We start from the raw sequence: 8,597 nt of genomic DNA on the forward strand, positions 1-8,597 counted from the left end.
CCTGAATCTGAATACAAGGACTGTATACAAGGAGTGGAGTCGGGACATGATAAGGCAGCAACTTCTTCAGATAACCCTCAATGAAAAAAGATCAGGTTACTTCATAAGCATCAATTTTCTCATCCTCTAAAAAAATTGTGTTTTGGTGCTGATTTTTTTATGCATTCATACATATACTCGCCGTATCCCCGTAAGCCTATTTTCAGAAAATGCCGTTTTCTCGTATCGCCGTATCCGTATCCCCGTACCCGTATCCCCGTACCATGTAACGTAGTCTACGGTTACAAAACATATACTACGAAAGCTTTTCTGTTTTGACAAAAAAAATGGCAGGACAAAGCTGCTGTATTTATTTATCTAACAAACAAATAAAAAGTGGAACTGTGTTGGGACAGAGCAGAGCAGGTCGTATGATTGGATTTGCAGAATTGGCAACCATATGTCTAAGCAAATCTAGTCATATGTCAGTGCTTCCTACATATGATTCTACTTGGTCATGTTTGTTTACAGCCGAATCATATGTAGATATGCGAAATTAATTAATTTTCCGACTAGATACATAGATAGATATAGGGTTACGACAGATGAGATCGTCGTTAATGAAAGAATTGACCATCGAAACCAAGAGAGAAATATCCATCTAAGCAAAGTTGTTGGGTGACGAGAGGAGGGGTGGGGCTTACACCGCTGGTGTTGTTGGGGAGGCAGCAGATACGGGAGATGCGGTGGAAGGCGGTGGGGCTGCTCTCGCAAGGGGAGGAGACACACCGGTGTGGTTGTCTGAGGAGGGGAGGCGGCGGCAGAGCGAAGGAGGAGGAGGCGTCGAGTTCGAGTCACCGCGCCGCAGTTGGAGAGAGGATGGAGGTTGCCGGTTCTCGGCTTTGCCTCGCCAAAACTCTTTGGGAGCAACTAACGAAGCAGTAATCCTTCGGGACCGCCCGCAAGGGCCACCTCGGGTAGGCTTGGCGCGCTCTCAGCCGCAGTCACATGTCGCACTTAGGGCGCTCACTCCAATATTTCTTTTTATTTTTCCAAACTCATTTTTCACTTTTAGATGATATTTTCTTGGCCTTTCGGTTTCCCCCCGGTTTTTCTCTAGGTTTTAGACAAATTTTTTGACTTTTTTTGTGCGAAAAACACGTTTTCTTTTTTTCTTTTCCTTCCGTGAGGGGTACAGATTTGCGTCCGTGAGAGGGACAACACTAACGCATTTTTTTCCTTCTAGGAGAGGTATGGATTTGCTTCTGCAAGACACACAGTGGTGCTTCTCCAAAACAAAAACAAAACATGTTTTTTTTTCTTCTGCGAGAGGATAGATTTGCTTCCGCGAGAGGCACAGTCATGTCTCTTGGAAACGAAAAAAATATGTTTTTTTTCCTTCCGCGAGAGGCATCGTCGTGCCTCTTTCAGAAAGGAAAAAATGTGCTCCTGGTTCAGTTTTTGTGTGAAAAAAAGTCTGTCAAAACCTATAAACATGGGATCTAATTTTAAAGACCTCGACGCGAGTAATCATATGAGGAAAATGGTTCGAGATTTGGATGCACGGTTTAAGAGATAAAATATTTTGAATAAGCAAATCTACAAAAAAGGGAAATTCCGAGGTTGGGACAAGTGGCGCACATGTTGTGCACCAATTTTCGCAACCTGAGGAGGTGTGAGTGAACTCAATTAGTGATTTCGGAACTCTTTGCCTCACTTCTCTCTCAAAAATCCATACTGCCAGGCTCTGTTGGCCCAGCCTCCTTCTTGGGCTCGGACCCCTCGTATTCCATTTGATACCAAGATATATTCTCTTGAGACAACATTTTTTACCTGACTCATGTGAGATCTTCTATTATATGCTAAAGAAAGCTAATACAGAGACTCACAAATCACAAGAAAACAAAGTTGAGAGGTCATAGTTGGGCTACAAAATGGATTTTTCCTTACAATTATTTTTGCCACCAATTTGTAATGGAGCAAAACAATTGACTTCACGATGACAAAGTATCCACCCACACACTTTCTCAGTTTGCCTCTTCCAAAAAAGGTGGCCTCCATCCATCCTCATGATATTCTCTATGAATGATGAATACACCTGTAAAAGTAAAAAGTGATTGAGAGATTTGATACAAATGACAAATGAATGAGCAGCTACTTTAGTGATTGAAAATTCAGGCGGTAACAAGCAGTTGCTAATTATACAACCAACCTAACCTTGGTCATTAGGATTTAATTAATCCTTAACACTCTCCCTAATCTATGCTTCACTTTGTGAATATGCATCATCTTGATAGACTCCTCCTAATATATGCTCGCCCTTGGGAACGTTCACCATCTTCATCAAAAAAATTGGTCTGTATAATCTTGAGAGTCTCCTACAAAAACCCAGAGGGAAAAAACTATGGGGACAGTACAATCAATCCGCCACTAGCGAAATGTTCAATACCAGCCTCCTTATCGAGTCGGCCAAAGTCACACCACGAGAAGGACATCAGCTACGATGATGAATAGGTATGGAGATAGAGGAACATGTATTGATGGACATGTTACGATGTCTAGATATCTCCCAGACCCTGATATCTCGCCTGTTCCTAGATGATCATCTACTAATGGAGACCATTTTTGCATGTAATCCAATTTCTAGGTGTACCGTTCCAAATAGAAGTTTTCCCAGATTTGTGGAAGTCATCAATCCAAGAATAGAAACGAGATGGGAAACCGCGGTGACGTAGGATGGTTAGCGGGGATTGCTAGGAAATTGAGTCAAATGCCTTGCAAAAGTCTAGCTTGATGACCATAGTTTGAGCTTTTCATTTATGATGGCAGTTTAGAGAATCAATGGCGTATATGAAGTTTTCAGCAATGCACCTTGCCAGAAATAAAACCTGTTTAATCCCCATGAGCTAGAAGAGGGATATAAACGTTTTAGGTGGTTTGTGAGCAGCTTAGCAATGCCTTTAACCGAGCCATTTTGAAGAGCAATCGGCCGGAAGGCGTCAGCAAAGTGTACCTGATCTCTTTTGGGAGCAGGACCATTACCGATCTGTTAAAACACCCAGTATCAGCGGTAGTGTTAGCGAACTCATGAAACAAGGGGACGAGAACGTGTTGAGTTAGCCAACTCATGGAACAAGGGGATCAGAGCGTATTTTATCTGCGGCCAGAAGAGACGGTAGAAGGTAGGACAAAACCATCCAGGTCCGGGCTTGCGTTTTCGTTCATATGAAAAATGCTTCCCTTATTTCATCAACGGAGAAAGGTTGGTCGAGAAACCCGAGCGGAGGTATTTGGTTTGGGCAACGATGGTGTAGGCTAAAGTTCGTGGAGATGGTACACCTAGCAGATCATGGCAGAAATGTTTAGGATTGTAGCTTTTTGGTCGTGGGAGAAAACAATCTTGGCCTTGATCTAGAATTTTTGAATAGTCACTTAGTAAAATTCATATGACTGCAAGTCATCAGGGATAAAATGGATGAAAAATGACCGGAACCTGGCCGGTCAATTTGTAGTGGTCAAGATGAATTAGTAGTGTCCATACTTGTGTGTCTAGGAATCAAATACGTTGTCGTGCTCGAAAATTCTTAAAACGCCGTTTTCATGTCATGCTCATGCCATTGGAACACGCTAAATCTTTCTATGTGTTGACAACAACAAGGTTGGAATAACACCGTGCTTTGAAGTTTCTTAATATTCATTTGTATTCAACCCATAGGAAGTTCCCTGCGAAACAACCCTGGGAATTTTCACACCGAAAAATAGTTGAAACTTTGTGTCCAAGTATCTGAAGTGTGGCTGTAAATTAAATTCATATAAAGACTCGCTAATTGTTAAATAAAATAAAAATTCCGTGGAGACGGGATGCAAACCCGGTTCGGTGCGTACATGTGACGATCTCTGCTACCATCTGTCCACCGAAGCATCCACTCGCAGAGCTTTTTGTCGCTCGTTCCGGGGTGTGGCATGCAGTTAACGAATGTTGTGGTCTGAAAATCCCATCTTCTGGAATTCCATTCCATGTGGTCCGAGTTGCCTGTGGAATTTCATCCGCTAAAGATAGTTAGTTTCCTCGCACTTCCTTGTCACGTAGTTACGTGTGGACATGGACTTGGATACGTACGTGCTCCACCACGGACTCCTCCACAAATACCCAACGAAAAAAGCAAGGGGCCGCACGCACCAGTAGAGGGAAGTTGCCCACCAGACACAAAAATGGCCGAGTCGAGCCAGCTGCTCCGAGTCGTGATGCTTCTAACCATGTACTTCCTCCTCTTCCAGCGGATTTTGTCGGCTCTCCCACCAACACCAGCGGGCACCCTCTGTGTCCCCCGTGAGCGGGACGCACTTCTCGACTTTAAGGCTGGCCTCACCGACCCCAGCAACCTCCTGTCGTCGTGGCGAGGTGTGGAGTGCTGCCGGTGGACGGGCGTCGTTTGCAGCAACCGGATTGGCCACGTCGTTACGCTCCAAGTCAAGAGCGACTGGGCGATCGGAGGTGAGATACGCCCCTCCTTGCTCACTTTACGACATCTGAAGCAGCTGGACCTCTCATACAACGACTTCGGCTTAAAACACATCCCGACGTTCATCGGCGCCCTCGGGCGTGGGCGCCTCATGCATCTCGACCTCTCCTTATCCAATTTTCGTGGTCGGATTCCTCCCCACCTGGGAAACCTCTCGGATCTGGTCAGCCTTCAGCTCAACGGTATGAGGTATGCCTACTCTCGTGATCTTGCATGGGTGTCTCGCCTTAGGAAGCTGCAGGTCCTCAGCATGCTTCACATAGACCTCAGCAGAGCCGTCGACTGGACTCATGCTATCAACATGCTCCCCAATTTGATAGAACTTGATTTTAGTTTTTGCGGGCTTAGGAACTCTATGCCTCCCCTGGTGCACTCCAACCTCACATCGTTGGTGACCCTGACCGTCGACGCACTGGAGAACTTGACTTCCATTCAAAAAATAAATCTGGGTGGAAACAACTTCACTAGCATGGTGCCATTGACCTTCAAGAAAATGAAGAAATTACAAGAGCTCGTGTTATCTAACAACTTTATCAACATGGATGTAGCAGAGCTACTGCATCGGTTGCCATCAGTTGAAATGCAGGTGTTGCATTTGGACTACAACTATTTGACAGGGAGCTTACCAACTTGGCTAGGGCTCTTTAGCAGCTTAAACGAGATGAGCCTCGACCACAACGAGCTGTCTGGAGAGATACCAGTTGGTATACGGGAGCTCAAAAAATTGCGCAAATTATGGCTAGCCTCCAATAACCTACATGGTACAATCACTGAGGACCATTTCACAAATCTAACCACATTAGAAGATCTAGATATCTCTGATAATTCCTTAAATGTGAAGGTCGATAGTACATGGAAAAGTCCATTCAACTTATCCTCGGCATGTTTTAGATCTTGCATACTAGGGCCTCGGTTTCCAGCTTGGCTTAACCAACCATCCATCTCTTATCTTGATGTTTCAAACACAAGCATACATGATAATATACCTGTCTGGATTGTTACTTCCTCTATGCAATATTTAGATTTGTCTAGAAATCGGCTTGTTGGCATGCTTCCTACATTTTCCCTATCATCTCCCTTGATAACACTACAAGTCAGTTCTAACCAGATTGCTGGCCCAATTCCAACACTTCCAAAGAATCTACTCCACTTGGACCTCTCCGGAAACAATCTATCAGGTGCACTGCCATCATCAGACATAGGATCACCAATGCTAAAAGTCCTTCTTCTCTTCAACAATTCCTTTTCTGGAACTATTCCCTGCTCCCTGCTCTAGCTGCAACAATTGGTATTTCTAGACCTATCAAAAAACCGGCTAAATGGGACGTTTCCCAATTGCCCTCACAGATTCAAAGCAACAAATATCACCTTGCTTAACCTGAACAACAACAGTCTTTCAGGAGCATTTCCATTGTTTCTTCAGAGATGCAGAGACATAAAATTTCTGGATCTGGGATACAATAAATTTTCTGGGAGCTTACCAACATGGATTGGTTCTAAGTTACCACACTTGGCACTTTTGCATTTGCGCTCAAACATGTTCTCCGGTGCAATCCCTGGAGAACTAACCATGATGAAGGGGCTTCAATTTTTAGACATTGCATGCAACAACATCTCAGGGAACATACCACGGTCACTTGGGAATCTCACAGCTATGACTTTTACTTCGCGTAATATTGCACGTGGAGGCCTTTTTGAAGTTCTCAATTTTGAAATTGTTGGATCAACGATGGGGTGCATTTATCCTTATGGTGGTAGTATATTCGTGGTCGTAAAAGGTCAACAACTTGAATATAACAAAGGGATCACATACATGGTGAACATTGATTTGTCTTGCAACAGTTTAACTGGGCAGATTCCTCAAGAGATTGGCATGCTCGTTGTATTAAAGAACTTAAACTTGTCATGGAATAGTCTGACTGGCATAATACCTCAAAGTATTGGTGAGCTACAAGCATTGGAATCATTTGACCTCTCACATAATGAGCTCTTTGGTGAAATTCCTACCAGCTTATCAGCTCTAACATCACTAAGCCGCTTAAACATGTCATATAACAATCTGACCGGAACTATTCCATCTGGTAACCAATTAAGTGCACTAGAGGACCCAGCGTCCATCTACATTAGTAACCCAGGTCTTTGTGGTCCACCTCTCCAAAGGAACTGCTCACGAACTGGCATAACTCCATTTGCTGCTCAAGAGCATGACGAAGGAATGAGTGATGTGGTTTCGTTGTACCTTAGCATCTGCATAGGATTTGTAGTAGGTCTCTGGATTGTCTTTTGTGGCTTCTTGTTCAAGAGGAAATGGAGGGTTAGTTGGTTCTTATTTACTGATCACATTTATGATCGAGCTTATGTGCAAGTGGCGGTGGGTTGGGCTTCACTGACAAGAAAAATCCGTCAAGGATGAGCTCTCAGACGCTGGAGCTTCTATTGGTACCAATGATATAAGTATGACTTTAATAGTTTTTGGAAATATTGTATGTGTATTCTGCAGTGTATAAATGGAACATATACTCTAGACGGGGCGTGCGTGAGTTGTTGCTGTAAATGGTTAGTTAGCTGACATATGATCCCTATCTCTGTATAGGTATAACGTGTGGGTCAAGCTCAAGCTAGCTAGCCAAATGTTTGTAATCTGATTGCTGTATTAACACGTACGCATCCCTGCCCAACAGCATATGTTTTCAGCCTCAAAGCGTTATATGGTACCCATGTTGCCGCGGTGCCGGTTTCTTCACCAGGACGAGACAATTGCGCAGTTAGTGTGGAAGCCGGGGAGCCACTTCTCCTCCCAGTGCACCTCCGACCATGAACTCTGACATGGGCGGCTCCAGGAAGCACTCCAGCACCACGTATGTATGATCGACGGTCAGCAGCAGCTCGACTGATCCGGCAAACAAGCATGCATCAACGACGGATGGGATGGATTGCTCACCATTGCGAAGCTGACGGTCTCCTGGTTGTACACCACATCGGACCCCAGCAGCGCCGCCATGACGGCCACCGGTCCGCACCCTTAGCCGAAGTCCATGGCGCACCCGCCCCAGAACGCGTTGGGCATGCCGCGGTCGGCCGCGTGGTCCAATTATATGATAGGAGTTTAGGCAATTTTTCCGGTTGTGGCTATTTGTTTGAGTTAGAGAATTTTTACGATACATCATACTACCCAATATAATGGGTAGTATTTAGTTGATCCAACGGTTGATGTGGATCAAACAAATTGTCGCTTTAGGGCATATTGGTACTTCTATATGGACTGCACCGGCTCAAGTCCTCCGCCATCCCGACGCCACTGCAGCCAGTGCATGCACAAAACGACACAAAATAGCTCGGAGGCACGAGCGGGTGCGTCTACAACCCACGTCGCCAATGATCCCTCGGGCTGCTGGAGCGGTGAGCTCGTACTGGCGTGGTTCAAGTGCAAGTGGCAGACCCGTGATCGCAGCCGCCCAAGAGCATCAGCACCTTCTGTCGAGGCTAAAGTGATGAGAACGGCGACAATCGTCGGAACCGACGAAGCCAGCTGCGACATTGGCGCTGCTTCAGTTCTTCCACGACAACCTTGTATGCTTTGGCCTGACTCCGACGGAGGCCGAGCTCATGGAGTTAGCCGCCTACATGGAGGCCCTTCTTGACCCGTCTGGCATGGACGACAGCAACGAGGAGTTATGGACGTAGACGGTTGCCAAGTCAAGCTGGAGATCTGGGCCATGCGAGCGTGCGGCCTCGAGCAGCAGCCCGAGGTGTCCGGCGATATGCTCGACATTGACTTCGACTATGGCTCTCCTCAGACCACAACCGCGGCGCCACACACCAGATGAGAAACGCAGCAAAGCAGCGGTGCCTGTGCGGCTGTGCTGACCTTCATCTCCTCCTGTGGAGCCTCGGTCTGAATCCAAATTACCACTCCATCATGGATTACTTCCGGCGCGGTGACGACGACGACGAAGTAAACTGACTCTTCCTGCCCCAAAGCTGTACGACGCAATACACGTATGTAGGTTGAACGTGCACGTACACAGCAGCAGGTTGATCGCTTCCCTTCGCTAGATCGATTCCGGCTGACATATGCACACATGAATCTGCTTG

The 8,597-nt window shown here is 45.8% G+C and overlaps 1 pseudogene; it reads left to right on the forward strand.

The window, feature by feature from the left end:
- The first annotated feature begins 4,137 nt into the window (after positions 1 to 4,137).
- LOC125516725 (uncharacterized) lies at positions 4,138 to 7,807 on the forward strand (annotated as a pseudogene).
- The last annotated feature ends 790 nt before the right edge of the window (positions 7,808 to 8,597 follow it).

The sequence above is a fragment of the Triticum urartu genome, chromosome 6A (assembly GCF_056163025.1).
Source record: "Triticum urartu cultivar PI428250 chromosome 6A, HENAU_Tu73, whole genome shotgun sequence".
Lineage (NCBI taxonomy): Eukaryota > Viridiplantae > Streptophyta > Magnoliopsida > Poales > Poaceae > Triticum > Triticum urartu.